The following is a 12,210-nucleotide window of genomic DNA, read 5'->3' as shown; positions in this document are numbered from 1 at the left end:
TGCAATTACCAGGAAATAGCAAAAACTTAATGGTTTAACAGGAAGTTGGAAGATTAATAAGGAACAATAACAAGATTTTAAACAACTTCAGGTTTGTTTGTTTTGTGTGTGTGTGTGTGTGTGTGTGTGTGTGTGTGTGTGTGTTTATGAGCTGGTTTAAAGTGAACTTTGCTGGAAGTGTTTTTAAAATGGAAAAAACAATATGTTTATAAAAATTTATTCCCCTAGCTACCTTTTAACAACTTAAAAAGGGTTTGTTGAATTTTCTATTTTGGGGGTAGTTTTTACATGATACGACAATACTCTCAATTCAGTTAAACTAATTGGATAAATTTGATATGGGGGCATACAGTATATAGAAACAACAGTGATAAAATAGTGTAATTATCACAGTGTCTTGGACATAAATGTTGTTGAATGAGTGAATGAAAAATCAAATGAATGAATATGGACAAGGACCAGGGAGGATTTTTTTTTAATCAAAGTGGTGGGCCTTTGGGCAATTGGGTGTCATGGACAGAAGATCACAGCTTCAGAAATTCCAGGTTAACAAGTTAAGAATGTGATTGAAATTGAATCTTGAAATTTCCCAACCCTAACATCTAACACAATAAGCAAAATAGATTAATAGCAACCAAAGAAGATCAAAAGGATAAGCAAATGAGAGATCAATTAAGAAAAGAAGAAATTTTGGATCAAAGCAAAAAGTACAACATGGCATAGCTCTCAAGCTACCCTCATCCCCCAGAAATTGTACCTATAAATCAACGAAATCCAGAAAAGTTTTAGTTAATCCCCAATGCTTATCTTTTAGTCTTCTGATATTAAAACAGGGGAAAGGACTGCTGGGAATTAATAGAGAGAGAGCAGGAAACAAACAAAAGTAAGAAAATAGAAAGGCAGGCTCCAAACCTATATGCTGAATGGAAAACAAAACACGAGGATATCCCAATGCCCCAAGGAAATGGGTATACACCCCCCAAATGAGTGGAGCTGAACATTGATCCAGGATGTTTGGCACAATTTAGTAGACAGAAAAGAGTCCAGGTAATTCTAACAGAAAGCATTTTTTTCCAGACTGATTGCTCTCCATCATTCCCCTAGGCCACAGATAAGTGGACGGAACACAAAAACCTAGTCCTCAATATATAGCTTGGAGAGGAAACAATCTGGTTTCAGATAGGGTAGGAAGAGAGTCAAGAAGTCATTCATGCTATATAATTGCAAATAGAATGTCTAGTCAGAACTGCCCCAGCGTAAGCAGAATGAAAAGAAATGTCACAGAAACTATGCAGACTTACTGCAAAAAAATATGACAGATGGAAAGTAGGGAGGGAGGGAGGCAGAGAGGGTGGGAGGGAGGGAGGGATGGAGGGAGGGAGGGAATATAAAACAAAGAACTCAACTAAGAAAGTATGACTCAAAAAAGAGGAGAGATTTTCTGGTCAAGATGGCAGAGTAGGTAAACGCTGGTCTTCCCCCATGACCACATCAAAACTACAATTAAACTACAAAACAACCATCACTGAGAATCACCTGAAGTTTTGCTGAACCAAAGCCCCACAACTACAGACAACAGAAGAAGCCACCTCAAGACTGGTAGGAGGGGCAGAGATGTGGAACAGGCTGGTTCAACACCGGCATGTGACTGTTAAATATTAGGAGGGATATGTCAGCTGCAGATGTTCCCCCCTCTCCTCGGAGGAGCAAAGGGTGCCAGCACCACACAAGGCTCCCAGCCCAGGTTTCCAGTGCTGGGAGAGAAGTCCCCATAATTCCTGATTGTGAAAAACAGCAGAGATTGTGGCTAAGTGGGATGGAGGGCAGCTACACTCGGAGGCACTACTCTTGGAGGGCCAGTTCACAGACTTACTTGCTAACAAACTCACTCACTCTGAGATCCAGCACTGGGGCAGCAGCTCGAAAGGCAACAAGGACATACAAGGAGGAACTGAAGTATCTGGATTCAGGATGAGGGCTAGAGAGGCAGCTTTCTCCCAGAAGTTGCTAACGAAAGCTATTGTTTCTTTGTGGAGCCCTTCTGCCCTCCCTATGTGGAGACACAGGAAGATGCCATTTCTGAATCTCCATCAAACTGGCTATCACCTTTCACCTGCCCCACCCTAGTGATTCCCTAAGACCACACCCACCCAACTTTTGGGCACATCCAGTGGCTTTTTCATTCAAACCGCCTGCCTTGGCTCTTGCTGCAGACTTTCATAAAGTCTCTGAAAGGTTCACAAAACCCAAACAAACAGCATCTGACTTCAGCATGTCCCATACCTCTGGCTGAGCAGCACCAAGACTGGCACTAGTGGCAGCTGGCCTTGGTTCATGGCTTGGCCTCTAAAGGCACCTCCAAGCACAGTGCCGGTGGCAGCTATCTATGGATTCCTTTGTGGCTTATACCATGTGGTCCTGGGCAGGGCACAGGGCTGTAGCTGAACTTGGCCTATAGTGGGTCCCCTCCCAGGTGGCCCTGGGGCTGGTATGCCCAGTGGACAGCTTCGAAACAAGCTGGAGCATCACCCAGTCGCCTCCAAGGATAACACACCCAAAGGACACATTGATCAAGCACCAGAGCCCTGCTAAAGTGAATCTTGCTCCATAGGTTCAGCCCCTGCATCACAGCTCCTCCACTGTAGTCACAGCCAGTCCTCACAACCAATGAGTCCGAGGGTTAATTCCTCTCATTGACATGCAAACAGCAACCAAGTCTCAACTATAACAGGAGGACACACAACCCACACAAGGAACACACCAGTAGCACCTGGCTCTAGTGACTACCGTGTTTCCCCGAAAATAAGACCTAGCCAGACAATCAGCTTTAATGTGTCTTTGGAACAAAAATTAATATCAGACCCAGTCTTATTTCACTATAAGACCAGGTTGTATACTAATTTTTGCTCCAAAAGATGCATTAGAGTTGATTGCCTGGCGAGGTCTTATTTTCAGGGAAACATGGTAGGGAGATTGTGCCACTAGGCCTCATAGGACACCTACTACATAAGGCCATTCTACTAAGAATGAGAGACACAGCAGCCCTACCTAATATATAGAAACAAACACTGGGAGGCAGCCAAAACGGGAAGACAAAGAAACATGTCCCAAATAAAAGAACAGAAAAAAGCCCCAGAAAAAGAAGTAAACAAAATGGAGACAAGCAAACTATCAGATGCAGATTTCAAAACACTGGTTACAAGGATGTTCAATGATCTCAGGGAGAACTTCAGCAAAGAGATAGGAAACATAAATATGGAGATAGAAAACATTTTTTAAATAAACCAGTCAGAAATAAAAAATACGATGACTGAAATAAAGAATACATTACAGGTAATCAACAGTATATTAGATGAAGCAGAGAATCGAATCAGTGATTTAGAAGATAAAGTAGCAGAAAACACCCAAACAGAACAGCACAAAGAAAAAAGGATCCAAAAATATGAGGACAGTTTCAGGGGGCTCTGGGATAATATCAAGCATACCAACATTCGCATCATAGGGTTACCAGAAGGAGGAGAGAGAGAGCAAGTAATTGAAAACATATTTAAAGAAATAATGATGGAAAACTTCCCTAATCTGGAAAAGGAAATGGATATGCAAGCCCAGGAAGCACAGAGAGTCCCAAATATGATGAACCCAAAGAGGTCAATACCAAAATATATCATAATTAAAATGCCAAAGATTAAAGACAAAGAAAGAATCATAAAAGCAGCAAAAGAAAAGCAGTTAGTTACCTACAAGGGAGCTCCCAAAGTTTCTCAACAGAAACTTTGCAGGCCAGAAGGGATTGGCAGGAAATGCTCAAAGTGATAAAAAGCAAGGACCTACAACCAAGATTATTCTACCCAGCAAAGCTATCATTTAGAATCGAAGGACAGATGCAGAGTTTCCCAGACAAGGATAAGCTAAAGGAGTTCATCACCACCAAACCAGAATTATAAGGAATCTTAAAGGGACTTCTTTAAGATGAAAAAAAGAAAAAAAAAAATCAAAAATATGAGGAATAAAATGGCAATAACTACATATCTATCAACAACTACTTCAAATGCAAATGAATTAAATGCTCCAATCCAAAGACATAGGGTGGCTGAATAGATAAGAAAACAAGACCCATACATTTGCTGCCTACAAGAAAGTTACTTCAGATCAAAAGACACATACAGACTCGAAGTAAAGGGATGGAAAAAGTTATTTCATGAAAATGGAAGAAAAAAAAAGCTGGGGTAGCAATACTTATACCAAACAAAATAGACTTTAAAAAAAGGCTATAACAAGACAAAGAAGGACCCAGTAATCCTACATCTGGGTATTTATCCGAAGAAACAAAACTCTTTTTCAAGGGGATGTGTTCATCCATACGTTCATTGCAGCATTATTTACAATAGTCAAGCTATGCAGGCAACCTGGGTGTCCCTGAATGAATAAATGGATAAAGAAAAGATGGTACATATACACAATGGTATATTACTCAGCCATTAGAAAGAATGAAATCTTGCCATCTGCGACAACATGTGCGGAGTGTACTAAGTCAGACATCGAAAGACAAGTGTCATATGATTTCACTTATAAATGGGATCTTAAGAAAAAAATAAGCAAACAAAACGGAAACAAATTCATACAGAGAACATTTTACTGGTTGCCAGATGGGAAGAGGGTTGGGGGCTTAAAAGGGGGAAGGGATTAAGAAGTACAAATTGGTTGTTACACAGTAGTCATGGGGATGTAGGGTATAGCATAGGAATATAGTCAATAATATTGTAATAACTATGTATGGTGTCAAATGGGTACTAGATCTATCAGGGTGATAGATGGGATGGGGTTGGGGGAAGGGTGAAAAAGGTGAAGGGTTTAAGAAATACTAATTGGAAGTTACAAAATAGTCAATGGGATATAAAGTAAAGTATAGGGAATATAATCAATAATATGGTAATATCTGGTAGAGTGCCAGGTGAGTACTAGCCTAGTTAGGGTTATCACTTCTTAAATTATATAAATGTCTAATCACACCTGATGTAATATATGGCATAGGGACTATAATCAATAATATTGTGATAGCATGGCACAGTGTCAGATGGTTGCTGGACTTATGGTGATCACTTCTTTAGGTATATAAATAGAGGGAGGGGGAAAGAAAAATGAAGACAAAGAAAAAAAATTCTTCCAACATCCAGGAAAAGAAATAAATACCTACAAGGGGGGAAAAATGTAGCTTTCCTCAAACAATTCTATAGTAGTGCTCAATGCCAGAAGACAATGGAATAATGTCTACAAAGTTCTAAATGAAAGAAAGTATATCTTAAGAATATTATATCTAGCCAATGATGCTGTTCAAGCAATACAGGACCCATACATAAGTCATTCTTAAAACAATGACTTCAAAGTGAAATCCAGACAATTGAGAGATGACCTTAAATAAATAATTCAAGAATGTAAAAGAAATGGAAAAAAGGGTTGGTGATGAACATTGAGTTTATTTAAATATAAAACCCACAGTAAAAAAAAAAAAAAAAAAAACTATGGGAAATATATTATATAACTGAATATGAACGTTATAAACCTGGAAAATTAAAAATAATCAGTGTAACTTTTAAAAATCAGAAAAGAAATGGATAAGTGTTAGGAGGAAACACATAAATGTTAATGCTCTCATCTTTCTTAGCAAGAATTAATTATACTAGCTAAAACCTGAGACATGTAGCTTTTTAAAATTTCCAACCACTTAATTCTCATTCCCTCTCTCTCTCTCTCTCTCTCTCTCTTTCTCTCTCCCTCCTTCCCCCCTCTCCCTGCTTGCCCCCTCCTTCTGTCACCCTCCTTTTCTCCCTTCTTAAAGGAATATTTTACTATATCTCTCATGGTAAAGACGTTAAATTTAAAATTCAACAATTCTTTCCATTTCACTATAATTTCTTTTCTTGTACTGAATTCAAATAAAAGTAAATTATTGAATTGAATATTTTAATTAAAACCGCATCTCATTTTTACAAAATATTTATAGCTATCCTCTAACTGTATATGTATACATAATACAATACATAATTAAGAATGTGTATATATACATAAAAATAGAGTGGGAGCAGGGTTCATCCAGTGTTAATGATGGTTATTTCTGAGCGGTGGGATTTTTTTTCTCTTTAAAAGCAAGCACCTCGTCTCTTTGAAAAGACAATAGATGGATTATATTATTAACTACTGATACCAGAAGTGACTATGCCAAGCTGTTAAAGGGGAGAGGAAGGAGGGGAGGGTGTCAGACGGAGAGAACAGAGGAGAGAGCAGGAGGAGGGATGAGAGAAGGGGAAGCACAGGGAGACCAGACAAGGCAGCGCAGAGGCAGGAAGAGCAGAGAAGAGCAGGGAACTGGGGAAAGGCAGGGGAGCAGAGGGAGAGAGGACACGATGAGAAATGGAGGGCCTAGGGCTGGGGAGAAGAAGGAAGCGCTGCTGGGCCATGGAAAAAGCCTGTCCTGCATGCTGACCTACTTTTGTTGGGTCGATCTGTTTGCTGCCAAAGCTACTGTTGAGACAGCTCGGTGCCTCGCTGAGACTCAGACTCAGGAGCAAACTAACTGGGAACCCGCCACTGCTTCCTTCTCCGCCATGCGGAAAGCTGTCAGTTTCATCCGGTCAGGCTTCCCTGGGAAAGGGGGAATCCTTCGCAGACTCCTGAGGCAGCCTTCTCCGAAAAGATCAGAGTTCAGTCTATTAATCCCGCTATGGGATCTTCCACCACAGAGCAGGCTCCCTTCTCCCTGGAAGACAACTAGATCCTCCTGCTCTGGGACCCTTGCCTCTCCAGCTAATGTCCCCTCCAGGTCCCTCCAGGCCACAGGGAGGCCCACCTGGTTACCTGCGTGTGTGTGTGTGCGCGCGCGCACACACACACACACACACACACACACACACACACCCCTTCCTGGTCCAGTCGGCCTCCTAGCATCTGCCTCTGCCTCTGGCTAGTAGATTGATGGGCTCCGGTGGTCAGCTCAGCTCTGCCACTCTCTACTCCGTGTCCTTGGACAAGTCTCTCATCTTTCTTGTTTTTAAGATGGAAGAAATGCCATCTACATCTGAAGGTCAAGGTGAGGATTAAATAAAAGAACATGTGTGAAAGTGCTGCGAACATGGTGGGTGCTCAATATAAACGTTAGTTTCTCCACTGGTGAGGAAGCTGCTTTGTAGGAGGCGCCAGTTGATGGCTCCAGCTCCAGGCACTGGCCAACTCGCCTTTATCCACATCTGGTCAGGAGTGATTGATGTCATCACAGTTACTTATACCCTGAGACATGAAGTAACCAAGTGCTTGGGGAAACGCCTCCTTTCTGAAATATTTCCTATGAGATAGTTTGGCTCCATGCCTAAAGAACTATGTTTTGGATTAACTATTGGTATAAAAAAAAAATAAACCACCATAAAAAGCAAGTGCTGTGATGCAGATGGAAGATGCCAGGGCTTTAGATGAAATAACTCTCTTAGCCTCTCAACAGCAACCACTAGGAGGAAAACTGAGACTGAAATAAGCAGTGGAGTTATAAGTGCACATCAGTCATTTGGGGGTCACATGGCATTTTATTCCCCCCTTTTAACGGCTAACGCCAGCTTGATTTCTTCTGGCAAAATTACCTTGCCCACACTGTGCCATCTTTGGTGGCTGAGAATCAAAGTCTCCTGCCCTCCCCAAGCCAAGGAGTAGACCCATGACCCAACTGGCCAATTGGACTCTCCTTCCCCCAGAACTTGAAAGTGTGAAGCGAATGTGCAAGGACAGAAGAAAACAATAACATTAATAATAACCATGGGGGCATTTTCTTTCTAGTGGTGATGCCCTATCTAGGTTATTATTGCTTCCACCACCACCCACACCCATCAGCTTCATGTCTGCCCCTTAAAGCCCACCTCTCCCAGAGCTCCAGATGTAGGGACCCAGCTGGCATGTGGACAGCAGCAACCTGATGTCCCAAGGGCACTCACATGTTTAAGACTGCCCTCACCCCTCAACCTGTGCCTCTCCCATGTTCCCTGTCTCAGTGTAGGCCACCCTCGTTCAGCCATTTTCCCAATGAAGAAACCTGGGAATTACCCTAGGCCCTTCCATTGTTCATCCCCCACCCATCCGGTCTCCACGTCTATCAATTCTACCTCCTAAAGAGCTTGCAAATCCATTTCTCCTCCATCTGCTTCAGTTCAGGCCTTCATCCTTTTTCTCCTGGAAGATGCCTACTGCCTCGAGGCCTTTCTCCTCCAGCCCGTCTCCCATGTGGTAGTCAGGGCAATCTTTCTCAAATCTTCCATCTGGTTATATCAGGGACTTGAATCTCTTCAATACCCCATCCCTTGCCCCTCAGTAAAACCAAGACTCCTTATCATGATAAAAAAAAAAAAAAGGTCTTGTATTCCTTGCCACTTTGTCCCATTTCATCTTCTCTCTCAACACTCCAACTCAAGCACTGACCTCCAGCTACATGAAATTTTCACTGATTCCTGGATATTCTTTGCTTTTTTGAGCCCCCACACCTTTGCATATGCTGTTTTCCTCTGCTTAGAATGCCCTTCTCCCTGTTCTCTACCTAGCTAATTTTTTCTTATGCTTTAAGACCAAGCTCAAACATCCCCTATTTAGAAAGGACTTCTGTAAACTTCACAGGCAGAATTGACAATTCCTTCCTTTGAGCTCCCATTACACTTATTCCCCAATTCTATGACGCCACATATTTTACTGTTTCACATGTATCCTACAAGTCATGTCTCAATCTGTCCGCTCTAACCAGCACACCACCTCAAACAGAACAGGATGAGTGAATGAGTATTTTCTGGTTGGAGACTGGAAACGGATATAGTCTTAGGTTTGCTCTTTTCCCACGGGAAGCTGGTTTGCAATGGGCTTGTTTACATTTCTGAGAGTGAATAAGATGTGTAAGCCTGGAACTGCTGGCAGCCATGCTGCCACTGCGAGGAAAGCACTACCTAGGAATGGACCCCAACCAAAGACAGTTTGTGCATGGAAGAAGTTCCTATGGCGACACTGGAGCCCCTAGATGCAGCTGTGGCTGATGTCAGGCATGGCTTGGACTTTTTAGTTCTGTAAGCCATGCCCTCTTTTTGCCTAAGCCATTTTGAACATGGATTTTCCATTTATTACAAGCAAAAGAATTCTGATAGCCCTCAAGAATATTGAAATAAGAATACCCCTGGAGAGAAAGACTTTGAAATCCACATATCATCCATCAAAATAAAAGTAAAGGATCCATCTGAAGAGACAAAACAGCCCTGTGACTGACAAGACTTCACTGTCCCCTAAGCGGAGGGTTGGTCAGATGTGGGTGCCTGGAAAAGAGGGTAGTGGAGAAAGTTGGCGGTACCTATATAAGGACCATCCAAGTTAAGAGGTATCAGAGTTTCCTTGGCAAGATTCCCCATCTAGTATGGGGGCTCTGAATCTGGGGTCCCATGACTGAGCTTCCTAGAGTTTCATGAACCTCCAGAAATTGCATGTACACTGTGCATGCACCTTTCAAAGAAGAGTGTTCATAGTTTCAATCAGATTCTCAGAAGGGTTCATTAAGTCAAGTAGGGTAAGAATCACTGACATTGTAAGTGAAAGTGTTTCAGGCATCCTAGCGGAGAAACTCTTCTTAAAATCACCCAAATTCTTTGGTATATTCCAGTCTCGTTCTCAGGACACTCCCGTATGATAATCAGCTTTCCTACATGGCTTGCCTCCAGAGAGAAAATGAAGTGAGCAACTGATGGAGGCACTTGGCTCCACTGGAGAGCTGTGTTTCTCATTGCGAAGTAAGAAATGGGGACATCAGGGAAAGGAGGGAAGGCATTATCCTAGGCAGCCCCATTGCAAGTGTAACAGGACTTGGGGAATAATAACTAGTATTTTTTGAGCATGTTCCATATGCTTTCATATGTTATCTCATTTAATCACAACAAACCTATGAGAGAGAAATTATTATCCCTATTTTTATAGGAGGAAATCAAGGTTTATAGAGGTTAAGAAATTTCCTGAGGGTCATACAGTTGCCAAGGCTGTGTGCTTTTCAGGCTGCCAACAATTACCACAATCCACATCCAACTGACAGTAATCACACATTGGTCTTTGTATGGTAACTTTGGTTATGGTGCTACTGTCTTGATACGCCTTCTACACATTTCTAGCAGTGAACCCTGCCTCCACCCTTGGCCACAGGGTAGGTGAATCTAGGCACAGCTGCCTGGGACTACCCCTTGGACAGAGAGATTGACTTAGGGATGGAAACATGACCCAAGTCGGGGCCATCAGAGTTCTTCCCTGGATTGTGTTAATGGAGACAGCAAGGAAGGCCCTTTGACTCCTGGGTCTTGGAAAAAGTTAATCTTCAAGAAGAGAAAATAAAGCCAATCAGAAACCAGAGAGGATGAGAGACGGGCAGCAAGAGCTCCAGCAGCAATGAGCCTCCCGTTCCAGTTCTAGAAGTTCTTTGCATTCTGTGAACTTCTCTTATAGCAGCCTGGACAGATAGAGTCAGTCAATGCGTAGAAGTGCAAAATCCACAAACTTCATAGCTACCTTTCATTTATTCTTTACATCGAAACTCCATGGTAAGCTCTAGTCTTTTTTACCAAAATGAGACAAATAAGGAACAAAGAGGTTAAGCAAATGGTCCGAGGTCACACACAGGTGAGTGGCAGAGCAGAACTTAGGATGCAGGGTTCCTACGCAATCCCCATGTCATATTGCTTTCCATCGACATGATGAAAGTTCATGCCAATTTGAATCCTAACAGAGTGATGTTATGCCTCTGTTTGGGGAAGAGCTGGAAGTAGTTTAGATACCTCCAGTGAGGAATGTTTGATCCAGAAGACCGACTCTTCCCAGCTTACCTAGAGAACCAGTGTATTAGTATTTTGCTGTAACAAACAACTCCAAAAATCTCAGTGACTTAAAACAACGAGGTTGATTTCTTTTGCTCAGATTTACAGGTCAGTTGTATCTCAACTCAGCTCTACTCCACATGTCTTCTCACTCCAGAACTCAGGATGAAGTAGCAGCCACCATCTGGAACATGCTGACCTTATGGCAGAAGGCAAGAAAGCAAGAGGCTAAGCCAAACTATGTAATCTCATTGAAAGCTTCTGCTTGGACACAGCATGTCCACTCACATTGCATTGGCCAAAGCAAGTCACATAGCCAAGTCCGATAATACATTCCACCTACTGGAATATCTCCTGGAATAAATATATTCCACTTACTGGAATCACTCCTGGAAGTCACGTGGCACAAAGTGTGGATGTATAATGTCCTCATAGAGAGGAAGAAGATTATTGCAAACAATAACACAATCCATTATACCAAGAAACAAGCCTGTGCTAGAACAATGGAACACATGACAAATTTACCTGTCATCACAGAGCCCTCCAGCAGGGCTGATGGGAGAAGAACATAAAGCTCTTAGACATTCTGAATTGAGCCAAGACAGAGTCACAGCTGCAGACAGGCCAGGTTTCAGTGGCAACACAGAAAATCCTGAGAGCTAAAGCCTTCAACATCTGGAGCCCAAGCAAGGACCTAACAAACGGCCAGAATACAATGGCCCAAGGGGATGTCTGATGAGTGTATCATAAGAATCATCATTTTCTCAGAGCACTGGGTTGTAAATAATTTCCCCTTCTGTTTTCTATTGCATTGTTGTGTACTTTTCTTAATTATAAATAACAAACATTTTTTTAAAAGACATGTGTCCTTCCTGAAGCCTAAAACAGCATGGGCAGCAGAGACAACTGCTTTTCAGGACCAAACCTCACGATACTGAGGAATGTTCACATGACAGTGACATACCAAGGGGGTGTTATTTCACGTCTGTGGGGCAAATGGTCTTGCCGACTACTGTAATGACTGACAAAGAGAAAGGTGGTGATCAGGATGTCTTTCTTTGGGTTGTGTGTGGGAACAAATTAGACTTCACTTCCAAAACCTAAGATGTTCTAGGAATTTTCCACTGATTCCATCTGAGGTTGAAGAAAGACAATGGCCACCATGAGTTCAGGATGAGTTTGAGATCCTGGATTTCTTTCTAGCCCATGAAGGGAGATTAGGCAACATAGGTTTTAAAATGTCTTAGCTGGAACACTGAATTGGTGAGAAGTCAGCCCTGTGATTTTGTAACACTTAAAAATGAGTTTGGGCCCATTTGAGCCCAATGTGATGCAATATACATAGGGA

The sequence above is a fragment of the Rhinolophus sinicus genome, chromosome 8, assembly GCF_057876585.1.
Source record: "Rhinolophus sinicus isolate RSI-liver-muscle chromosome 8, RSI-T2T, whole genome shotgun sequence".
Taxonomy (NCBI): domain Eukaryota; kingdom Metazoa; phylum Chordata; class Mammalia; order Chiroptera; family Rhinolophidae; genus Rhinolophus; species Rhinolophus sinicus.
The sequence above is the reverse complement of the archived record's forward strand: the minus strand, read 5'-3'. Positions refer to the sequence as shown.